This window comes from Zeugodacus cucurbitae, chromosome 6 (genome assembly GCF_028554725.1).
Source record: "Zeugodacus cucurbitae isolate PBARC_wt_2022May chromosome 6, idZeuCucr1.2, whole genome shotgun sequence".
Classification (NCBI taxonomy): Eukaryota; Metazoa; Arthropoda; class Insecta; order Diptera; family Tephritidae; genus Zeugodacus; species Zeugodacus cucurbitae.
This window is the reverse complement of record NC_071671.1, coordinates 68,199,078-68,222,964: the sequence shown is the minus strand read 5'-3', so window position 1 is coordinate 68,222,964 and position 23,887 is coordinate 68,199,078. Positions and strand designations below refer to the sequence as shown.

The 23,887-nt window shown below is 36.6% G+C and overlaps 1 protein-coding gene across 6 annotated transcripts in view; it reads right to left on the bottom strand.

Annotated features, from left to right (window-relative positions):
• LOC105212173 (protein grainyhead) overlaps positions 1–23,887 on the bottom strand; it is a 219,308-nt gene that overhangs the window by 173,363 nt on the left and 22,058 nt on the right. For 3 of the 6 annotated variants that reach the window (XM_011184011.3, XM_054234628.1, XM_054234630.1), the window contains exon 2: positions 9,754–10,586. The exons of 1 other annotated variant lie outside the window; for it this stretch is intronic. The gene's annotated coding sequence lies outside the window, so the exon portion shown is untranslated. Of the gene's footprint in view, positions 1–9,753; positions 10,587–14,551; positions 15,235–15,268; positions 15,366–23,887 lie in introns of those variants that run through there. 2 more of the 6 variants (XM_029040117.2, XM_011184010.3) reach the window with 2 other exon arrangements.

Here is a 23,887-nt window from a genome sequence, read left to right as displayed (position 1 = left end):
GTGACGATGTGCTGGCGATAATTTGTTGGCGTACATCAACCAATGTAAATGATACCACGGTCACGGTGGGCATTTTGACGATTATTTTTCAAAGTGTTTTCTGTGTTATCACACAGACAAGGTTGCACAAAAGGTCATGCTTTTATGACTCATATTGCTGGTTTTGTATATTATCAAATTTTAATTTTTTTTTAACAGTCAAACTTAATCATATTTGATTTTCGAATTTCTTTTAATCGCCTGAAAATATCTGCCAACCCAGATTTTTATACAGCAGTAAAATCCTGTAACAACAACAATAAAACATGGCTAAAGAATATTTTAAAAATATAATTACCTAGTCTGAAGCCTAAAATTACTATTACGTAGAGAGATTACCAAGCTTTTGGTGGACTTCACGAGCTGAAGAAGTTTAACAACAACCGGCTTAGAAAAACCAACAAATAATTAGACCAGTTTGAGGTAAAAAAGAGAGTTGAGTAACATTTTTAGAAAGCTGCTTTTAATAACAAGAGAATAGAGAAAATATCATTTTTCTTCTTCTTGACTGGCGTAGACACCGCTTACGCGGTTATAGCCGAGTCCAAAACAGCGCGCCATGTATCCCTCCTTCTGGCAGTTTGGCGCCAATTGGTTATACCAAGCGAACCCAGGTCCCTCTCCACCTGGGCCTTCCATCGGAGTGGAGGTCTCCCTCTTCCTCGGCTTCCACCAGCGGGTACTGCATCGAATACTTTCAGAGCTGGAGCACTTTCATCCATTCGAACAACATGACCTAGCCAGCGTAGCCGCTGTCTTTTTATTCGCTGGACTATATCTATGTCGTCGAATAACACATACAGCTCATCATTCCATCGTCTGCGGTATTCGCCGTTGCCAATGTTTAAGGGACCATAAATCTTCCGCAAAACCTTTCTCTCGAAAACTCCTAGTGTCGTCTCATCGGATGTTGACATCGTCCAGGCTTCTGCACCGTAAAGTAGGACGGGAATGATGAGAAAATGCAGGAAAATATCATTGTACGACAGTAAAAATAGCTATTTAGAGAGTAACGTATCGAACAAAATATACCAGTTCTTCAAACGGACTGGTAGCACCTTGTCATTTGTGCCATTCACAATAATAAAACTGGTCTAATTCTTGTAAAACAACACTTCGTCAAGTTGATAACATTGTAGAAAGAGATTATCCCACTTCAATGAGGTATTGGTATTCCTACGGTAAAGAAAAATATAGTGGACAGCTGAAAGATATATAAAAGATGTTTAGAACTTACTGAACTTCCGAACCCATTGGTTAATACCTTGGTACACTCCTACAATCAAACACATTTAAAAAGATGAGATCTACTAGAAATGAATCGAAATGTACGCTCAAGGAGAAACAATGTTTATTAGGACAAATTTCTTGCAGTTGAGCAAAAATTATAGATATTCCACAAAAAATATTCAGCATTAAAGAAACATACTTGTACACCGTCCTCAGCCGCAAGATTTTGCAATGGCTATATACCTTTTCGCTTCAACTTGATCCTCAACTCTCAACTAAAACAATATTACTACCACATATATTATTATTATTATACCATTTTATGAACTTCTATTTCATTTTAATTTTTATTGCTTCACTTATTGTAATTTATTTCGAAATTTATTGCTACTTTTATTGTAGCATTACTGCAGTGTAGTAAAGTTAGTGATCCGTCAAATATGGCAGCACACCCATATACACAAGCAAAGAATTTCAACAAACACTTCAAACAGCTTTTATACATATTATCTATACAACAGATTTCCCAATTTAACAGTGACCCCCATTACAATGCCATGAAAAATGTGCTGAGCTACACGAAAAAATCATTAGCAGCCAGCAGTCAACAGCAGACAGAAATGGCAAAACAAAAGACGCAAAGCACAAGCCCACAGCCACACACCAGCTTTTACGTGTTTGTTAAGCATAACAAATGAAATAGTGAAAAAACAACAACAACAAACTGTAAAGCCTTTTTACAATATTTTCTAAGCTCAGCACATTTTTTATGATTTTAATTACTGAATGTAAGAGCGGGCCACACAACAACTACAATAGCAATAACTATACTTGTAGGCAAATATCATCATCAAATAACTTAAACGATTGGCAAAAGGAGTAACACAACAGCAACAAATTACAGTTAAAATATTGAGTGAATGCTAAAAGCATGCAAACGTGCAACGCGCGCTGCCGCCGCACACCGCGCGCCCACACACTCTCAGTGCCAATATAAGTGTGCGCGCGCGCCTTGCTGCCTGCTGGGGGGCGTACGTTCCCCCGTCTGGCTGTCTGACCTTTGCGCGGTGAAAACTCACAACGCTCGCATAGTTGTTGGCGTTTGCATTGCGCGGCGAAAAAACCCAGCCAATGCATTGCGTTGGTGTTGCCGCGGCAGTCAGCTAGCTAGCGCGCGATTCGCGCTGAATTCCCAAAGCAGAAAAAAAAAAATAAATGGCAAAATGACAGCGCATAACATATAGTGAATGCAATAGACACAACAGCAACAAACATTAGGCATGCAATAGACACTACAACAACAATAATGAATGCGCACTCCAATCTAACAGCGCAATTCGACAGCGCACCGCAACCGCCTCGCCAACAAACTGACGACATGAATTATTAAGATGCAGCTATGCGCTTGCGCTTGCACACAGCACACAACAGACCCCCATGGACCAGGCGGCTCTGAACAATTGTCTATATGCAAGCAAGCGCGCACACACAGTGTAAAGCTAAAAACTTTTTCTAACAAACTACGAGACGCCGCCTCCGCCGACGAGGTCGCTGCAATGCTGACAATCAATCGATAGCCGCCATGCTGGAATTTCTATGAATTTTTTTCTTTCAATTTCTTTGTGTTTCTAATCCCCAAGCCACAGACGCTAAGCGCTGCGCTTTGAAGTTTTGCAGTTGGACAGTTAGTATGTTGCATAGAAGTGACTGTGAGTAGAGAGAGCGCGCTGCTAGGATTTTGTGATATAGAATGGGGTAGAGACTAGTCGTAATGTGAATTAGAAAATAAATTAAATTGAATAAAATTTGCTGAAAGCTTATATCGACCATGTACATTTATTATATTCTCTATGGACATTATGTAATCTCGGAGTATAGTTTGTATACGCTAAAGTGACGTCATTAAAATCAGAAATCCATAAAATGCATGAATATAAGAACCATATACTTTGTATTATTTTAGAGGCAACTGATCTCAACGTTTACTACCCTACTCTTAATTTTTAGGTTGTAGCATAAAGCTGGAAATATATTTCTAAATAAGATTTTTAAGACGTCCCAGATGGAATAGGAAAATTATATTTTTTAGAAAATTTTTTCTCTACTCAAAATTTTAATAGGGTTGCCAATTATTTTGTTTTTATTAAAAACATTTTTTTTTTATTTTAGAACTATATAAAAATTGTATATTTATGTTTTCAAAAACCATTCAAAAAGCTCAATAAAAATAGAGTTGCCAACATATTTATTTATATAAAAAAGTAAAAAAAAAATATAAAATTAATATGTTGCAAAATTTTCAAATTAATGACAGTTAAAAACGGCTATTTTTATTTTCTTTATCAGTAATATTTTTTTATGAAAAAAGGTTGCTACCGAACAACAATTTTAAATAAATTAGTTTGAAACAAATAAACGTATCTCTGAAAAATTGATAATGAAAATATTATACAAAATATGAAATAAAGTTTGAAAAAAGAGTTTATATGGTTGCCAACTTATTTTATTTTTACTTTTTTTAAGAATGTTACATAAGCGTATAATTTTTTACTTTTTTTATCAAAAATGTAAGATTTTTTGTCAACTAACAGTAAAATATTTTCAAAAACCGCTTTTAAAAATCGATTTAATTCCTTTTGAGAATCATAGAATCTGCTCTGCCAACTGCAGTGTCGCAACCATTGTCGATAAAAAAAACTTACAGAAATAGTTTCGTTAGCAACGGTAAAGAACCAAAGCCCATATGGAAGACCAAAGACAACGCCAAAAAGGACAATGCGAGAGCACAAAGTATTTTCGTGTTTAGCTGTTTTCGGCAAGGCGCAAAAAAAAAATAAAATTCTGCAAGCAACTAACAACAATAAAGCAAACATTGTAACAGCAACAATGCCACACAACTGCCTTTGGTACAAAAGTCCCAAAGAGATCTATGGATGTTTGTATGTATTTAGATGTATAGACAAGACTTGTGAGACACAGCAACAGCAAGACACCAAAACCAACAACAATAAAAGACAACAAAGTTTTTTTGTGACCAAAGCGATTAACGAAAAAGAGCAAAAATGACAACAACAAATGTTAAAAGGAAAGAAATACAAAGACGATTTTTGCCAGCCAACAAAGTTAACTTAACCAACAAGCGCAATAACAACAGCAAGAACAAGAGCAGAAGAAGTGGTGGTGATATTGGTGCTGGAGCTAGTGCGATGCTGATGCTGGCAGCGGCGGTGGAGGAGGCAATAAGAAATAACATTGCCATGTCTTGCTGATGGCAGTGCATAAAACATAAAATACAAACAGCAACAACAAGAAGAAACAACGAATACAGCAAGTAAAGAGATACAAAATAAAAATTAAGAAATAAAATGGAATATACAAAATAAAAGAGCAGCACGATGCTGATGCTGAGTAACTGACAAACCCTGCGGAGTAGTGGAAAATGTAGCGAGTTCAATTTGAAATATATAGAAGAAGATTGACATAGAGAAAATCAAAAAGTCACAGACTTATAGCCATAGTTGAGCTACAAAAAGGTAATAAAAACAGAAGAGACGAAGGCGAAACCACAGATGTAGGGAAAATGGCCAGAGACAGCAAAAAAACATAAATCCAATAACAATAATGGAGCACAGACAAGCGATTTAAACAACAATAACACAATAAAGTGAATGAGCAAAAGCAAAAATCACAACGAACAACACAAACAAACGAAAGACTTAAGTCACAAACGCTGGTATAAATTACAACGAACTAGCAGCGCCTACAGGTACTACAGCGAGCAGCAGGCAACAACTACACGCGGAGCGGAAGAGAGAGAGAGAGTGCATCTACACCAGAGAGTCTGCCAACTCGGCTTACAGGTACACACAACATAGCATCCACAAGCGACAAAGCGGACGACGTTGTACCACCTCTAGCCAAACCAAAGTAACGAGTAAACACGACGAAAACCAACCAGCTGAGCGCGTTCGGCAGAAATATTTGTCGCTTTACGGCCAAAACAACGCTTCAGTACGCAACGCAACAGGTAATGCCAAGAGAAAGGCGCAGAGAGAGGCATAGAAAGAGAGCGCACACAAATCTAAGATAAAGCAAATAGCGAGAGAGACACAGCGCATGCGATGACGTAGCACAATCACCGACTAATGTAGTAGGGAGCTAAAGCTGTGTGGCAACACGGTGTGGCACGCAATGCTGCCACAAACACAGAGATCAGTCAGTAATGGAATGTTTTTTTCCAGAATAAATGCTAACCACTAACCAACCATGCGACCACAACCACGGCACTGTCACAGCGACCTCGCCAACAGTGACTGCATGCATACATAGCACTATGCAAACTTTGACTTGGCATGCGGACGTCGTGCGCTCCACGCGAATGCAGCGAGTGCGCCACATCGATCGATAGCTGTGCACCGCAACAAAAGCGGTCGACCCAAGCAACGATCGCGTCGGACAGACAATCAGCCATGCAAACCGAAAACGCTTGGCCTCTTGCCGTATGACCGAGAGTATGCGCATGCGCCATAAGACAGTTGCAGTTTGCCTTTAGCTTTCTTTCCATGGAGTTGGATAAATGGCACGGTTGGGAGGTGTAGGCGCAGCGCTGGTACTTGGTGTAATGGTTTTTGTGAAATTGAAGCTGCAGCCAGTTGTCTACATGTGAGCGCTATTTGCAGGCGCGTGGGCATCATGCATAAATAGCAATTGCTGGCTGACACAAATGTTTGTGGAGAAATTCGTAGCTTTGAAATGGGAAAAATTTTAGATTTTAATTTATATCACTTTTCTTTTATTTTCAATGGAAGTTGGGTTTACTGTCTACAGTTTGTACTCTGAAGAAAAGACATGCAGTTAAAGTCGCGTCCCAGAAGCTGTAGTCTCTGGACCGCTGCTCTGAAATAGTTCGAATGTTGATAGCAACACAAAAATTGGATGAAGACAACATTTGGTTGTCTAAACTGAAACGGAGCCTAGCTTAACATAGTTAAGCACCCTGTGTTCAGGCCCAGAACTCATATAATATATAAGAACTAAGGAACATTCTATACTTAGTTTCCTATCGATACTCTGTAGTAATCGCTTCGGATTGAATAATTGTATTCATATGAGGTATGTTCAAAAAATAACGGGAATTTTGGTTTTTTTTCGTCACCTATCAAACTTGATTTTGGGATTTGTATTTTGCTCTTTCAGCAATTTCTCGTATGCTTGTAAAACGACGGTCTCTTTCATTTTGGAAATAGGAAAAGGTTACACGGAGCCATGTCTGGCGAATATGGAGGCTGAGGCACCATTTCAGTATTGTTTTTTGGGCCAAGAATTCACTAACAAGCAAAGAAGTGTGAACTTTTAACAAACGAAACAAGCAATAAAGACAGCAGTTTTATCGCCCTTCAGGGGTGTGGATTTTAGGACAATTGGAAATTTTCAAATTTCCGTTATTTTTTGAACACACCTCGTATTCTAGAGAGGTTTTTCTGTATGTTCTTTTGGAGTAGCGGTATTAATTTTGCTAGACAAATAAAGCTATATTCATTCTTCTAATCTGGGATAACATTTTTTAAGTCACAAGACTCTTCCGATCGGCTATTGAACTCATGGACTATCTGTTGGGAAAGGAACGATCGGCCAAGACTACGATACTACCCACTCTAAGTATGTATCAAATACCCATTATTACTCTATGAAAATAACGGATATTTGTGAGAGAAGTTGATTTTATCTTCGAGGACGATAAAGAAAGATAAATCCATAAGTTAGACTAATATCCTGATGTCATTTATTGGCATGAAATAAATGGAAATTAAGAAGAGTAGTATAAAACAATTAAAGAACAAGTCTCTCCCGCCTAAATTTGAACAAAACGATTCAATTAAGTAAACCAAACTAGATTTATAAAATTTCGATTGCATAAAAGTAACCAAACACCAAACTAGTTAGTTAAGTATTCAAATTAGCCGATGAAAATAAGTAAACAATTTCGGTTTTTAATTTCGAAAATTGTATCGCTTATTATGACACAAATTAAAATAAGTAAAACATAAACGAAGCGAAAAGCGATAAAAAAACATACAAAACAAGTGAATAAAAAAAACAATGACAACACACAGAGCTCATGATAAACTGGCTCGGAGCAGACCGAAATGTTTGGATTACCACGTTGGCTACTTAGCGGATGGATGGATGGAGTGCGATTCGGTGGGCTTGGAAGAGAGAAGCGCGCGCCGAAAGCAACACACCAATCAAGAAACAAGTGGACCCGGTTCAAGCAGTCAAACTGCCAGAGAATGTTTATCACACAGCGACCGGCTTAATGCTGCAGTGCCAAAGCGAACTGCAGTGCGGGGAGCAGGGAGCAAGCAAGGCAGCTAATAACGAAACTGGTCACCAACAGAGCGGCAATAAGGCGTACGTACAGGTAAAAGGCAGCAGGCAGCAGGCGGTGGGTTGATAAGAAACCAGTATAATCGGCGGCAAGGCTCTTACGAGTTTATAAGGCACTAATACCAGAGAGAGGCGAGTCGAGATGGCAGAGCGGGACTATAAACAAGCATGTAGCGTGCGCGGAACACGCATGCAAAAGTTGTTGCCGCTGATTACAGCGCACTATTGTGGTTTAGCTACGTTGTTATTGTTCTTGTTGTTGTTGTTGAAGATGTTTGTTATTATTACTTGACGTTGTTGGCTTGCAGTGTTTTTAGTTTGTTTTGTTTTGATTTACTTTGTTTGACTTCGCTTGCGGATTTGTTATGTGAATGACAGTTTTCGCGATTAATCGGTGGCACTGACTCTTGCCGTTGCAAAGACGTTGCTGCTAACTTATAGATGTGTGTGCGTGTTGCAAGGACAACAATCATTGCGGTGCATTGAAGTGTGATGTTGAGCGATGGCCAGGTTGTGCAGTAATGGCGCCTAAAGGATTAAGTGCAGCAGGAATGCAGACGAGAGTGTGGGAACAGAGTTTCAGCGGATGGATTCCTCGTAAGCATATCAACGGTAAAAAATAGTTTATTCTGATCGTGAGAATTTTGAGGCGATTTAATTCGAATATGCAGAATTTGTTTAACATTTTGAAGTGTGATCAGGGATACTAGCCTAGTTTGGAACATTGTCACAGGCTTAAAAATTTAATATGGAAAATTTTGTGAGCAATAAATTTTACAATAGTACTATACTGATATAGTAAGACTAGTAAAGCTGAAACTATTTTTTTGAAAGTGTTGCTATATGTTTAAAAATGTTAATTTTAAATATTTGATAAATTAAACGAAATTCATTTAAAATTATGGATATCAAGCTTAATGTCGTTATAATACGGGTGAACTATTCGAATATGTTATTCAACACAAAGTCTCAATGCGTCAGATTATGCAAAGAGGCAATTAAAAGACTAGTGGGAGAAAACTTAGTTAAAATTATCTGGGTATCCGGTCATATAGATATAGAAGGAAACGAAAAGGCGGATGAGTTGGCCCCAGATCTTTCAGTTCTCTCAAGCGCTGCATAAGGCAATGGATGCTAGGGGAACATCTCAGGTCCTGGAACATGTGCAAGACGGATCGTACCACAAAACTACTATGGTGTAATGTTGACACTGGCGGTCCAAAAAACTTCTTACTTTAAGCAAACGATAACTAAGCTGTATCACAGGGATCATCACAGGGGTCATCACGGGGCACCTACCTCTAAGAAGCCACCTGCAGAAACTTGGTGTAGTAGAATCGGCAGAATACAGGAAGATGTGCGCGGAAGATGACGAGACACTAGAGCATTACCTTCTGTCGGTTAAGAAGAGATACCTTCCTTGGCTCCCAATACTCTAATCTATGAGAAATTCGCTTCGTTAAATCGACCGAGTTGTTCAGGTGATGCTTATCAGAGTACCTTCGGGTAGCACAATGGCCCTAATAATGGCCTAAGTGCGGCCTCTTGCGATCAGGCTCTCTTCGCCTCCCTTTTCAACCAACCATCCATTCGAATATGTGCAACAAATAAAGCAGGGTTAAGGCATATTTAATTCGAAGATATATTTGAGAAGATAAGCGTTCTTCAACCTAAAGGGAATAATCGTGTTACATAAATTTCGAAAAGTCTGAAGACGTCCATTGAAAACAACTATGTAGCATAATTGAATCGAATTATGCCAAAATATAGATATTTTTTTAATGGCTCGGATCTTTCTGACTCTCTGATAATACCCATATAATCTCTCTCTCTAAATTCAAATACATTTTTTTTAAGAGGATTTTCTGACTTTTTTAAACTTGTGAGTTCCACGAATTTTTGGTCCGACCAACCCCTAATTATTTGAAAATCTTTCGAAACAGACGATACAGGTTATTTTTAAATAAATCCCGGTACTAACTCTATATTTATCGAAGCTGTTAACCATAATTTTTCACAAATTATTTTATTTTAAATTTTTTTTTGCCATAAATATGTACGCTTAAATGTGAAAAATCTGCTAGTAGCTTTACTTACATAATACGCCTTTGATTGTTGTTAGCTTGTTAAAGTTGTTTTTGTAGACATTAAAATGGTTGACAACGATTTTGTTGCTTGTTGTAGATTTTGTGGCTGCAATTGCTGTTGCTGATGTTGCTATTATTTGTATTGTTGTTGTTTTTATTGCTTTTTGTCAGCAGCTGGTTGCACAGCCACCAATAATTACATTTCTTCGCGTCTATTTGGCACTCAGGTGGCGCTGGCTATTTCAGCATTTCAGTTCACTTATAGATTGCTGTACAGTTTGGTGGTGTTTGGTGGTTTGTCTGGTTGCTCACCTGGTCGCGGCTGTCTGTTTATGTGACAGTTTCTGGATTATATTGACTCATAAACAAAAAACATAAGGAAATCATAATTTTTTCAAAGCACCAACCACATCAATTCATTTCACTGCATGGCTTGCTATGTTTGTATGTATATGTGGGTTTTATTTTTATTTCTCTATTTTAAACTAAATAAATTGCTTTTCTCGTCTATATACTATGTATTAGTGTGTATATACTATGTATTAGTGTGAGTGAGTATTGGCACATAAATTCACTGATTTAATTTCTTTTCGTTTCCGGTTAATTTGACAATTTCATTTGATCTCGCGCTTCAACTGCAATCAGCTGTTGTTGTTGTTGTTGTTATTGTATTTGCTGTTGATTTCTTTCACTTTTGGTCACTTTTCGTACACTTGTGTAACACTTTCCGTGTGTGTTTTGTTTTTTCAATATCGGCCGCCACTTTGAGCGTTGGAAATTTTATGAATTTTTTAAATTTGTTTTTATTGTTGTTAAATGCGTTGCTGCTACGTGGAAATTGCACTGTAATAAATATAAAACAATTTTTTATTTCAATTTTAATTGCTTTACAGCGCTTTTATATGTGTGTGTGTGTGCATAATCATAAAGATATATGTGTGTGTGTTTGCGTCTTTCTTTCTTGCAGTTCAGACAGGAGCGCTGCAACGTTAAGGCCACATTTATTGCATTGGAATTAAAGTAATTTAGTCGTTAAAAGCTAATAACATGTTTATATTAAACTGCGAAATTTATTTCACTTTATAATTTCTCATGAACCCCCTCCACCTCCTCTCCCTGCGAATAGCTAAATGCGCATAACCATAACCAGCCACAAGCAGCGCAGCGCCACCCCTCAACGACACCGCGCATGCAATCCACTTCATTGCACTGCGGAATTTTCGCTGGCTTTGTGTGCTTAGCTTGTCGAAGACAGACAACAACGCGCAGGCGCATGCGCACAAGCAATCAACAGACGACGCACACAAGCGCACAAGGGTCTGAAACCAATTGCTGTGGCGTAGACTGTTGCACAACACTGCAACAACTACTTACAAATAAAAGTCAACAACAACAGCAACAACAAACAGCACTCCAATCGACGCTTAAATCTTTGGACTCTTTTATTTTTGATTTTTTTGTTACCACAATTTTATGCGCTTGTTGTTGCTTGCGTTTTTGTTGTTGTTTTGCTATGTGGTAAGTGTTGGTTATTACGCTTTTTTCTTTCTTCACTTCGTTTTTATATTATTACAATTAATTTTATTATATTCCTTTCGCATTTGATTACATTCCGTGTGCTTTTCCTTTTAATGATTCATTTATTTCGTTTTGCCTTTTACATTTTCACATTTCTGTGAGTTTTTTTATTCCATTTTTTTTTTTAAAGATGAAGGTACTCACACCAAGTTATTGAGGGGATATATTTGAAGAGTTCAACGGTGACTTGAACTTTTTCCAACCCTCAAAATGTGTAAACAACAAACCAAACACGAAATCAACTACCAAAATACCACAAGTAATGGCTAAAATCATAAAATCATCTCAACGATGACAATGGGTTTGGTGGCAGTGACGATGAAGGGCAAAATGTTGATGAGAAAAAAACAGTTGCATTACATTGAAAGAAATGTGTAAGATGAGGGTGACAAGTGGGAGCGTTGATGTGTAAGGTTGAAGACGTACTTAAAATACTTGAGAGGTCAAAGTCGTTGAAGTGAAAATATTTTGAGAGCGAAGTTTTCAGAAAATGTAATTAAAATAATGCTAAATTTTACAGCACATTTAGTGAGTAATGTATGAAATGAAATGTAATGTAATGCATGAAAAGTAATGCAATGTATTGTAATGTAATACATTGAGGTGCATGTAATGAATGGAAAGCAATGTAATGTAATGAATAGTAATGTAATGTAATGCATTGAATGTAATGTAATTTAAGTTGAAGTTTAAATATCTTGCAAATTACTTTTCAGCTTATAAAATGTTAAATAATGTAATTTAATGTAATGCATTGCATTGTAAATTAATGGCTGCACAAGTCAAACAACTTCGAATAAAATATTTGAATTAAAATGAAAAGTAATGTTACTTTATTACTGAAAAGTAATGTTAAGTAATGTAATGTAATATAAAGTATTATTAGCCATATTTAATTTTCACTTACTAGAAGTACTTAAAGTAATGTAATACTATGTACTTCAGACAATGGAAAAAAATACAAAGTACTGTAATGTAATTGATTACATATGTTAATTTGTTAAATTTATAATAGATTACTTTTACAAAAAAAAATATAATAAAAATTGGCGAAAATTCTAATATACCAACGCGTAAAATTTATAATGTAATGCAAAACAGTGTAGTGATATTTTTGTAATCAAACAATTGTAATTGAATTTATTTTATATTTTTTTTTTTAGTAAAAACAACAACAAAAAATCCTTAGACGTATTAATGTATATGTAATGATGGAAGTAATGCAATGTATTGCTATTAGTGTAATTTAACTAAAAATGAGTGATTTTCAGTAATCATCAGTATTTACTTAATAAATTACGCTTATTTTTTAATTTATGCTTTTAACAAGTCTTTCTTAATATTTTTTTCTTCAAAAACTCAAATTCCGAACTGTTGTACGACCGCTTTCTTCAATTCAAAAGACGACTTCCGTTTTAATTTCATGAAAACTCGTGTAATTTGAAGTTATTTCGCATGACGTCGTCCCACATACACGAATCTACATAAAATTCTTCTTCGGTCTAGAAACGTTACAAACCAAATACACTAAATACAAATATTACTCGTATTCCCAGCATTGTTTATTTCTTGCTTATTTTTTGTTTTTGGTTTCTTGTGCGCCGGATTTTTGCTGTTTCTTCATTCTCTTGTAGTGGTTTTACTGGTTACTAAGTGATGAACTACTTGACGGTGTGTTAGCTCATCGGACTTGGTGTGTGTGGAGTTATTGTTGTTGTTTTACTTGTTTTCATTATTATTATTATTATTAATTTTGTTATTGTCATATCAGCTGTTTGTATCGCTTAAAATGCGCCAAAAAAATGCTGGTTTTGTGGAATTTCCGCGCTTTATTTGGAATTTAGTAATTTTTGTACTTCCGTTATTTATAGTTGTGATATTTTTGTGTAACAATTGGTTTAGATTTATGGGTTGTAAAGCTTATAGTATATATATAACGTCATAATTAAGACTAATTTATATAATATTTCATATATATTTTATTTTTAATGCTTTCGGTTTTAAATTTGATTTTAATCTGTGGCTTTATTCATTAGTATTTGTAACTAATTGAATAAATAATGTTGGAAAATATCTTGCTTGTCACTTTTAAAAATATTCTCTCAGTTTTAGGAGTAATTTTGTGAGTGAAATAAGGTAATCATGAATAATGTTACAAATCATGTCCTAGAAAGCATACAAAATAGACCAAAATTATCAGTAACAGCAACTGACATGCTGATGAATGATAAATTACCATGAATCATCTCAAAATATACTCATATTATCCAAGAAACTTTCATCATATATTTTAAATAATTCATGTTTTCTCTGAAGGCTTAAGCTGAGTACATAGTGTAGAGGTTAGAAGAACATGGACGGGTTTTTTCTTAATTGTTTTCAAATATTGTTTGATCTACTGTTTCCAACATCCTTCAATGATAGAGTAAGATTGAAACCAATATTTGGTGAATGTACACTAAGATTAGAGAACACCAAGTTGTATCTGGTTGGCTTTTATAGGGAACCCTCGTTGGATTGATTAGGTATCTTCTTACGAATTGTTCATTTTGTCTCAATAACACTTTTAGGGAACTCAAGATAAGGGTCGGAATGATAAGAAGTGATTCACACACTTTAATAAGAGGTTCCTCAAAATGTATAAGCATATAAAATATGAGGAATTTCCTAAGAAAATAATCAAGTGAATAGTAATGAGAAGACTAGCGCGCCAAGAATGTCTTATTGGCAATAAAATGAAGGAGTGAAGAGGGAAACAATTTATGATTATTTTTTTCCAAGAAGAACATAAGAACAACTGAGATTCTCACCTAGCCCGCAGCTTCTAATATTCTCAACAATTTCTTTGCTATTCTTTTTGTTTCTATTTTTATTTCTGCGAATATTTTTAATATTGACTTTACTTTTACCCAAAGCCTTTCGCCGCTGATGCTGTTGTCATGTTTATACTATTTTCATTTCCAATTTATTGTTTGTGAACTGACTAAGAAAAAAGCGCGTCTTTGCTAATTAACACTTTTTTGAGAAGCGCTCCCGCAACTACAAACACACACACACATAAAGAAACGCACACACACGCGTTTAAACAACTTCAATGGGTTTTATGTTACAAACACTAATGTGTATATGTGTGTACACGTTTTACGTTATTAATATTATATGTGTGTATATATGTGTGTTTGTATATATGTATATGTATGTATATGCACTGCTTGGCTATATAAACTCACATCACTGCACCAACACATGGACACGCGAATTGGAAGAGACGAGAAGCGCGCGCCGCGCGTCTTTTACACAAAACACTGTTGTTGGCATTCTGCTGTTGGCGAATTTGCACTGCGGCACAACAATAATAACAACAACGTTGTACACGGATACATTACAGTATATATATATATATATATATATACGAGTATATATTTTGATTCTTTTCTACTTTTCGAATTTGTTATTTTATATTTTCCACACGAATGTGTGGCAGCCACGCGCGCCTTCTGCAATTGCACACAAGACGTTGTGCGTTATTTTAATAATAATTTCTGTATTTATATTTTCTGAAAATCACAAACTCCAATTGGTTGCACGCACAATTCAATACATTTTAAAGCACAACAATAATTTCTTCGACAATTTTTCACACAAATCAACACCAATAATTTATACGCGTTTTTTCGCGTTCGCTTTGCGCTTATTGTAATTCTTAAACAATCTCGCTACTGAAACACTAGATCACTGCCGCAACGTTGCGTGGCATATTTTAAGCGTTGTGATTTGAATTTCTTGTATATATTTTATTTGTCGGAAAAGAATTCTTGTGAATTTGTTTTCTCGATTCAAAAAACAAAAAATATCACGTCTCGAACTCGACTATTATTTTGTGTGTGCTGTGATGTGGAGTGTGTTGGAGTGGAGTGGTGCGGTTGGTGCCCAAAAGGTGTACAAACCACATAAACGAGCGAATGAGGCAACAAACGAGTGAACGAGCGTATCTACAAAGCGGACAGTCGAAGGCAGTCAGTCAGCCAACCAGCGACCTAGCGAATTAGCCATCGAAAAACAGCAGCCAGCGACGAGAGTGAGCGACGACTTGACTCGCAGTCCACACACATACATAGAGAGAGCGGCAGGCTCAGTGGCGTGTAATCTCAAATGGAAAATACAACTCTGTGTTGGTGGTGAGCCGCGACTACCTGTGCCGCGTTGTTACCTGTCGACCCGCAAACGCCTACAAGTGCAGTGTGATCGCAATCAGAAAGTAGAGAGCGCGCACTCACACACTGGCTAGCTGTGCGCTCTGAAACACCTGTAGCGCAAGCGTAAACGCTTATGTGTGTGCGTGAGCGCGCACTTTGTGGATGGTGTCTGAAAAGGTAATTTGCTTTTTATGGTTTCATCTCTGTGACCCATACAAGCGCGCACACTACACATACACACAAACACGCAAGCGCGCCGTTGCGCTAACCCTCCTGCGGCGCGACTCATTTCGTTAATGTGTCTGTGTGTAATAAAAATCATCGATTGTTTTATTATGGTTGTGTGTGCGCAGGTACTTTTTTCACATCGCCACATAGCGAGGGAGCGTTGCGAGCGGAGGTGGCGGCGGCGGCAGTGACTGGCAAGCGCGCAACAGTCGCCCGTTTTGAGTGCGCTGAAACGAAAGATTCAAGTCACAAACTTTACGTCGCGCACATGTTTTTTACCCTCACTTGCTTGATTGCTTCGCTTGTTCGGGTGCTGTGTGCTATTGAGATTTGTGCGCACAGTGGGATGTGGCTGCGATGGAAAGTATATTCAATGTATATGTATTTCTTCTTGGAAAATAACAGTAAATAAAACAACGAATATAATACAATCGATATATATAAATTGATAATATTCAACTAAATAGTGAATTTAAGCAATAATTTATTTTTCATAAACTGGATGAGAATTGCAAATACAGACCTGCGAAACATTTATAGAGTTAGTTTAACACGATAAAAATACATTTTAAAGGGTAACTCTTTATTATCAGTTATTTAATATAGCATTTAGCTACCAAAACTTGAAAAAATTTCTTCCGATTTCAAGAAAACGTCAAAAAGTTGGAATAGATATAGATAGACTATAAAGTTATCGAAAAAATATACTTAAAGTGTTGTTCTTTGAAAATGTTCACATTTTTATTATAGTTCTCTTAACGATAAAAATTACAATAATAAACTTTTTTTTTATTTTTCTCCAAAAGCAACACACTGTGCTTAACAATTACCAACAGCACTCCCTCAAATGCTGAACACCGCTTGAAACCACCAAAAGTACCGACATTCAATTTCAAATTCGATTCATATTGGTATGGGATGGTGATGGCGCAGCAGCAGCAGCGATGGCGACGACTCACACTCCCACCGTCACCAACAAGCGTAGCGCGAACAGCAACCAACAACACACGTTGGTGCGTCGCAATGATACCATGCTGATCACACGCGCAACACACACATACAAACAAACTTACTTATGTTGAGGCATAAAAATGAGTGTCTAATAAATAGCGTGCGTAAGTCCCGCGCGCTAGAAACGTAAATTCGAAGATGTCTGTATGTGTGTATTATTCTTGTTGTGAGTGTGTATGAATGTCTGCATGTTGCTGAGGGATAGTACGGTTAAGTGCTGAAATCAAAAAGCCAACACTGCAATTGTTGTTGTACAGAATAATAATGACCACAGTGGCGGTTCAAGCATAAATTGCGCAAAGGAGCGATATACGTTGGTTATCGATTCAGAAATTAAAAAGAAAATTTAAATAATATTTATTTAATCAAATAAACATTACTGTAAATAGAAGTACATAATACTCGAAATTCTTGAAGTAATGGGGTCTAATATATATATATTTTAACCTCATATAGGACTCTCTCTCACATAAAATATTTCGAACTGCCACCACAAGGTGTTACCCCTTTCCAAGGGTGTCTTCAATCTATCGATCATTTTGCTAACTATGGACCGTGGACATACTCCATGGCTAATTACACACGCAATTATTGTGCGCGGCGGGAATCCGCCACTGTGTTATGGAATTAGAAACGCCAAAGGGATTAATTTCTTGGTAACATCAAAGCAATAGCCGCACACTTCAGTACATATGTATGTATATATTCTCATAAATATATTTTATTGCTTCCAGCCAACTTGTTGGGCGTTTGGTCGAAATGCGCGTGAAATTTGGCGATTTTCTCAGAAACAGAATTGGCTTAAATCACTTTTTGACTTTCCCTTTTACTTCAAAATATCAATTTCATTTTTAACTAAAGTGAGTTTCGGTTCCAGCCTTCATTACAGGTTTATTTAATTCCATGCAAGGCCTTCTGGTATTGAGTTACGCACATTTTAACTCACCTAAGGGCCTATAAGTCCTTCCCGCTTTTTCTTTGGTTCCATATTACGGTGGCGCTGATCAAATCTGTGTTTTCCTAAAATTTTAATGATACTAAGATCATCGACGACATAGACATAGTCCAGCGAATAAAAAAGACAGCGACTACGCTGGCTAGGCCATGTTGTTCGAATGGACGAAAGTGTTCCAGCTCTGAAAGTGTTTGATGCAGTACCCGCTGGTGGAAGCCGAGGAAGAGGGAGACCTCCACTCCGATGGAAGGACCAGGTGGAGAGGGACCTGACTTCGCTTGGTATAACCAATTGGCGCCAAACTGCCAGAAGGAGAGACGCATAGCGCGCTGTTGTGGACTCGGCTATAACCGCGTAAGCGGTGTCTACGCCAGTTAAGAAGAAGATCATCCCGAGATCTAATAAGAACTTCAGTTTTCAAGTTCTGGCGAATACCTATTATGTTTTGTAAAAGTCACTCGGACACCATATTCACTTACATTTCTCTCCCACTATCAGTATTTTTCGAAATAAAAACATTTTTTTTAAGACACTCAAGAGGGAGTTTCAGAAAATGATGATCATTATCAGAATATTTGTTGAAAAAATCTATTTCTAAAATCTAAATCTATTAAATATAGCGTAACCGTTATTTATTAAGTCAATAAATTGTTGGACAAGGAAATACCAGAGCTGCTGGGCCCACTCACTACCTTCATGCACCATTAATTTTCTGATTTTCCGATTTTCAGTTTGGGATTGCGTGCGCCGCCACTGATGCCTGGTGGTTGGTGGGTAGCAAGGAAAGCCAATGCAGAGAGATACATAGTTTGATTCTACTAGACGAGCGAAAAGCTCCAGCTGAGAGCTGCTGCAACGTTTGTTGCCATGGTGCTGCTGGTTGCAACAATGTATACGCTGGAGCACTCGAGGCAAGTAGTGGCAATTGTAAGTAAATATGTATAATGTATATTATCTCCGGCTTGAAACACTTGCTGCTTGCTATGCCAAAAATTGTGCAAGCAAAGCATACCAAAAACATACATGGAAAGAAACAAATGCAACAAATTACAAACACAAAAAAAATTGATTAAAATTTTATTAAAAAAAAAAACTCAGAGCTGCATATGCTTGTCTGCATTTGGTATTATAATGAGCATTTTACCAAAACCATTTCATTAGACAGCGAAAAAAAAAGAAAAAAATCAACAAAAATACGAAACATAAAATGAAAGAGAACTCACAACAAAACACCGATTCTTTCTATTGTCATTTCTTTTGTGTGGAATTCTGCTGTCAAGTCAATTTTTAATTCGATAGTTGTACACCTCATTGTGTTTCTTGTTGCTATAAACGAATATATTAACCGAAGTAAAAAAAAATTCTCTGTGTCTCTGTGTGTGTTTATGCACTCAGCGCTGCTCTCCTTATAAGTTGCCATCTCCGCTTATTCGTTATGCGTTGCAGCAGCTCAACAATCTCGCTACTCGCTGACTTCCACACGCTGTTTACCACTCGCCGATTGCTACGCTTCATTCGTTGCCTGCTTGTGGTTTTTGCACGAGTAAATAGCTGCGATTGATTTACTCGCCGGCCCGGCCGACTCGTTGCCTTTTAGCCAATTCTTTTCGTTTTATCTTCGCCAATGAATTTTTTTTGGCTAGCTGCTGTGCTAGTTGTTGTTGGCACTTAGTTATTTTCTTTACTTGTTTTGGGTTTTGACCTTTTTGGTATATGATTTCTTTATGCCCGTTTTTTCTTGTTGCAGTTCATTGTGGCAATCTTATCGCTTTGTTTGTCTTTCGACTTGAACGTCGTCTTTTACTTCATTTCCTACAGATGATGGAGTATCTGCATCTAATTCTCGAGCGTTGTTTACACTGGGAGAATTTTTTGGAAGCTTTAATCTTTTTTTTTCACTAAATGCCGGATTTTAGCTAAGGAGCTATTTAGAACAAATACTTAAGGTACCTGGGTTCGTTTCTTATTATTAGTTATTTCTAATAGGCAGGACATAAATAAAGTTCTGAATACTTTCATTTGTCATAGAGAAGTGGCTTAAAATGTAAAGGTTCCTCAAAACACGGTCCGCAAATCCAAGCAGTAGCTCGATTAAATGTCTGACGATATAAGTAGATTCTAATATTTATTTATTATAGGTTATAATTCCCCTTAATATAAAAAAACCGTGTATATAAAGGAGTTGTCAAACTTTAAATTAAAAAAATAGGAGACCTTCTGCATAACTAAGTAAGCAAAGAAGCAACTTAGACTCCTACAGCCTTTTTATCCAGATAGCCTTTCGATAAAAGGTTTCGATATGAGATCTACGGAATTATCTAAGATTTTTAGTTAAATTTACCCACACCTTAAACATGTTCCCAGACGGAAAGAGTATCTTACAGAATACAAAATATTTGAAAAGCCATCAGTACCCAGTCTTGGAATCATTTGAGGCAATCTTATCCGAATTGTAAATATATATAACTGACTTTCGACTTAAAATTAGACTGTCTAAATTTACAACCACATACAATTTTTCCCAGTGTAAACAGCCTCCATTCGTGCAGCGCAGTGCTGCTTGAACGTCGCGGCTACTGCTGTCTCTAATCTGCCATCTCTAAAGTTCTCAAGTTCTGTTGCTCGCTATGCAATGCAGCGCGCCACACCAATCTAGTTACACTAACAACACAAACACAAATGCTTGCACCAATACACATACATCCCAACCGAGTGAAATACGTATGTATGAAGGCGATTGCATTCCAGCGCAAGCAAGCAAACAACCTTTCGCTCGTCTAAATTTAATGCAAATAAATTAAACATCGCCAAGTGAATGTTACTACTTCGTCTCTTCGTTCGTGTCTCCGCACATCACAGCATCACACCCCTTCAACAGTGCCAAGCTCCACCAGCAGCATCAAGAGCACCTTTGGCTCTTGCCTTCATCGATGGTCATTTTTTCTTTCGAAGCTTTTCTTCTTGTTTATTCTGGCTTGTTGTTGGCGTAAACGTTGTTGCTAGTGTTGTTGTTGGCGGTGGTATTGCATTGGAGTATCAGTGGCATTTCGTGTGCACTGTGCCACATTATGTTGCACGCGCTGTTGCTGTGGATAGTGATGCTGGCGTGTGGAGTGTGTGTAGGCAGTAAAGTGTTTGGCTTGGATACAGCAACGGGGCAGCCGGGGGCAGGTCAAGCACCTTAGTCAATTTCTTTAATACTATTTTTATTTTGTTGCATTTGTTGCATATGTTCGAGTGGGTTTTTCGTTTTATTTACATGCATGCCAGTATATTTGATTATTTAGTAATATACTTCAACATACATACACCTCTTTCTTCTCTTTTGTTTTTTTTTTGTTGTTAATTTTTAGCTATTTCCATTGTCTATTAGCATTAAGCGTATTTTATGCACATTATTTTTGCTGTTAGATGTCCCTGAATTGGTTAATATGGAAACGCATCTAATGAGTTTTCTTTCTCGGTCGTAATGTAAAGTGAATATACACATTTATGGGAAAAAGGATAAGGCAGAGAACGGTAAACTTAAACTGAGTTTCGACTTTGATTAGATTAGATTTGAACTAAAGCCAAAAAAGTTTCTTTTTGTCCTATTATGAAGGTAACTCTTAACATGCTATATAATAATGATTATAAAATAAAGATCAGGATTACGAAATGAATCGATTTCTGAACGTCTGTTCCTGCAAGCGATTTTGGTCTAATGTATATATTTCACTAACTTTTAAGTGTATATCCAATAAACTTTGTGCAAACATTTCCCTCTATGTCTCATTTGATATAGTTTGAAAATTAATGTAATCGGGTAATAATCACAGACATCCTCGGGCTACCAAAACTTAACGGTATGTTTTATGTACATGCAAACGGCATCAAAATTTGAAAATCAGCAAGTATCACGGCCTACATCTAGGTTGCATCGCACCGTTCATATAACAATCGGGTCTGTGAGATGTGTTCAAAAAATAACGGGAATTTCAATTTTCATTTGTACAAAAGTACAATTGCCACAATTCGTGGCCAAAACCCATACTGTAACAATACCCCAGCGTCCGCATATGTCAAACATAACCCCGTCTGACTTTTTCCTATTTCCAAAAATATAGGGAACCTTAAAGGACCTTCGTTTTATAAGAGATGAGAAATCGCAAAATTCGAATTTGAGAAGTGTTTCAATGACTGGAAGAAACGCTGGCATAAGTGCATTATATCGAGTGGGGAATATTTTAAAGGCGAAAACAACAAATAAATTAAAAAAAATTCAAGAAACAAAAATTCCCGTTATTTTTTGAGCACACCTCGTATATAACCGGAATATTTTCTGCCGCTACTACAATAAGATGAACTTAAATCCTATATTTCGACCACTAATCGATACATTTTATCCCAATTTAGAACATATGTGATTTGCAAGTGACGTCCTTATGTTCCAGTTTGCCACATATTTTATTTTGTGAAAGGAAATTAAAACAAAACCCCAAAATCTGAAATTATATGTAAATAGCGTTAGGATTTTACATATTCCAATAATTCATATTTATCATCCGATTTTGCATATATTAATCACATTAAATAAATGAGTCGCTAGAGTCGAAATATTTCCAGAATTCTAGTAACAAGAGATTCATATTTGTTACGGTAAAACTTACAAACTAAAGCGGAGTTTCCACTAAGTCAAATTTAATGACACTAAAATGTCAAGAATACAGTTCTAATGGCATAAGTTTCTAGTACATCGAAAAATGATATTTTAATGATAGAAACTAAATAAAACAAGTAAGGAAGAGCTAAGTCCGAACATTTTATACTCTCGCAATTTATTTAACTTTATTTATATTATATAATACACAATTTGACCCACATATATATTGTATAAAGTCCATTGAAAGTTGAAAACCCTAATATTAAATTAGAAGCACCGAGGTCCTCATGTTCGATATATGGGGCCTTGAAAGCCAATAGTTCGATTTTGGCGATTTTTATAATCGGGCTGACACACTATAAACATAGTATTTGTGCAAAGTTCTGCACCGATATCTTCACTAGTGCTTACTTTATATATTGTAAAGTAAACGATTTAGATCGTCTTCAAAGTTCTGGTATATAGGAAGTAGGCGTGGTTGTGAAGCGATTTGGCCTATTTTCACAACATATTATTGGGATATAAGGAAACTATTACAAACCAAGTTTCATTGAAATCGGTCGAGTAGTTCCTGAGATATGGTTTTTGACCCATAAGTGGGCGACGCCACACCCATTTTCCATTTTGTAAAAAAATCTGAGTGCTGCTTTCATCTGCCATTTCTTATGTGAAATTTAGTGTTTCTGACGTTTTTCGTTAGTGAGTTAACCCACTTTTAGTAATTTTCAACCTAACCTATGTATGGGAGGTGGGCGTGGTTATGATCCGATTTCTTTCATTTTTGGACTGTATTAGGAAGTGGCTAAAAAAACGACTGCAGAAAGTTTGGTTTATATAGCTCTATTGATTTACGAGATATGTACAAAAAACTTAGTAGGGGGCGGGGCAACTTCCCCAAAAAAATTACATCCAAATATGCCCCTTCATAGTGCGATCCTTCCATAGCTTATTTATGGCTTAGTTATGGCACTTTATGTGTTTTCGGTTTTCGCCATTTTGTGGGCGTGGCAGTGGTCCGATTTTGCTCATTATCGAAAGCAACCTCCTATGGTGCCAAGAAATAAGTGTGCCAAGTTTCATTAAGATATCTTATTTTTTACTCAAGTTACAGCTTGCACAAACGGGCGGACGGACAGACAGACATTCGGATTTGAACTCCACTCTTCACCCTGATCACTTTGGTATATATAACCCTATATCTAACTCGTTTAGTTTTGGGTGTTACAAAACAACCGTTATGTGAACAAAACTATAATACTCTCTAGCAACTTTGTTGCGAGAGTATAAAAAGTATTAATGGAAAGGAAGGTATATCAAAATATTTAGAAAATATTTTTCCAAATAATATACATACATATATATATATATCATCGATATATATGTATGTACTACATTCCTATTAATTTTAAATAAAAGCATAATGAATTCGCAAATCAAGGGTTGTTCCAGTTTCGTGTTCAATAAGTTCGAAGGGACCTTAATTATACAATATACATGTACACATGTATGTCCGTTTGCATATTCTGCCATGCAA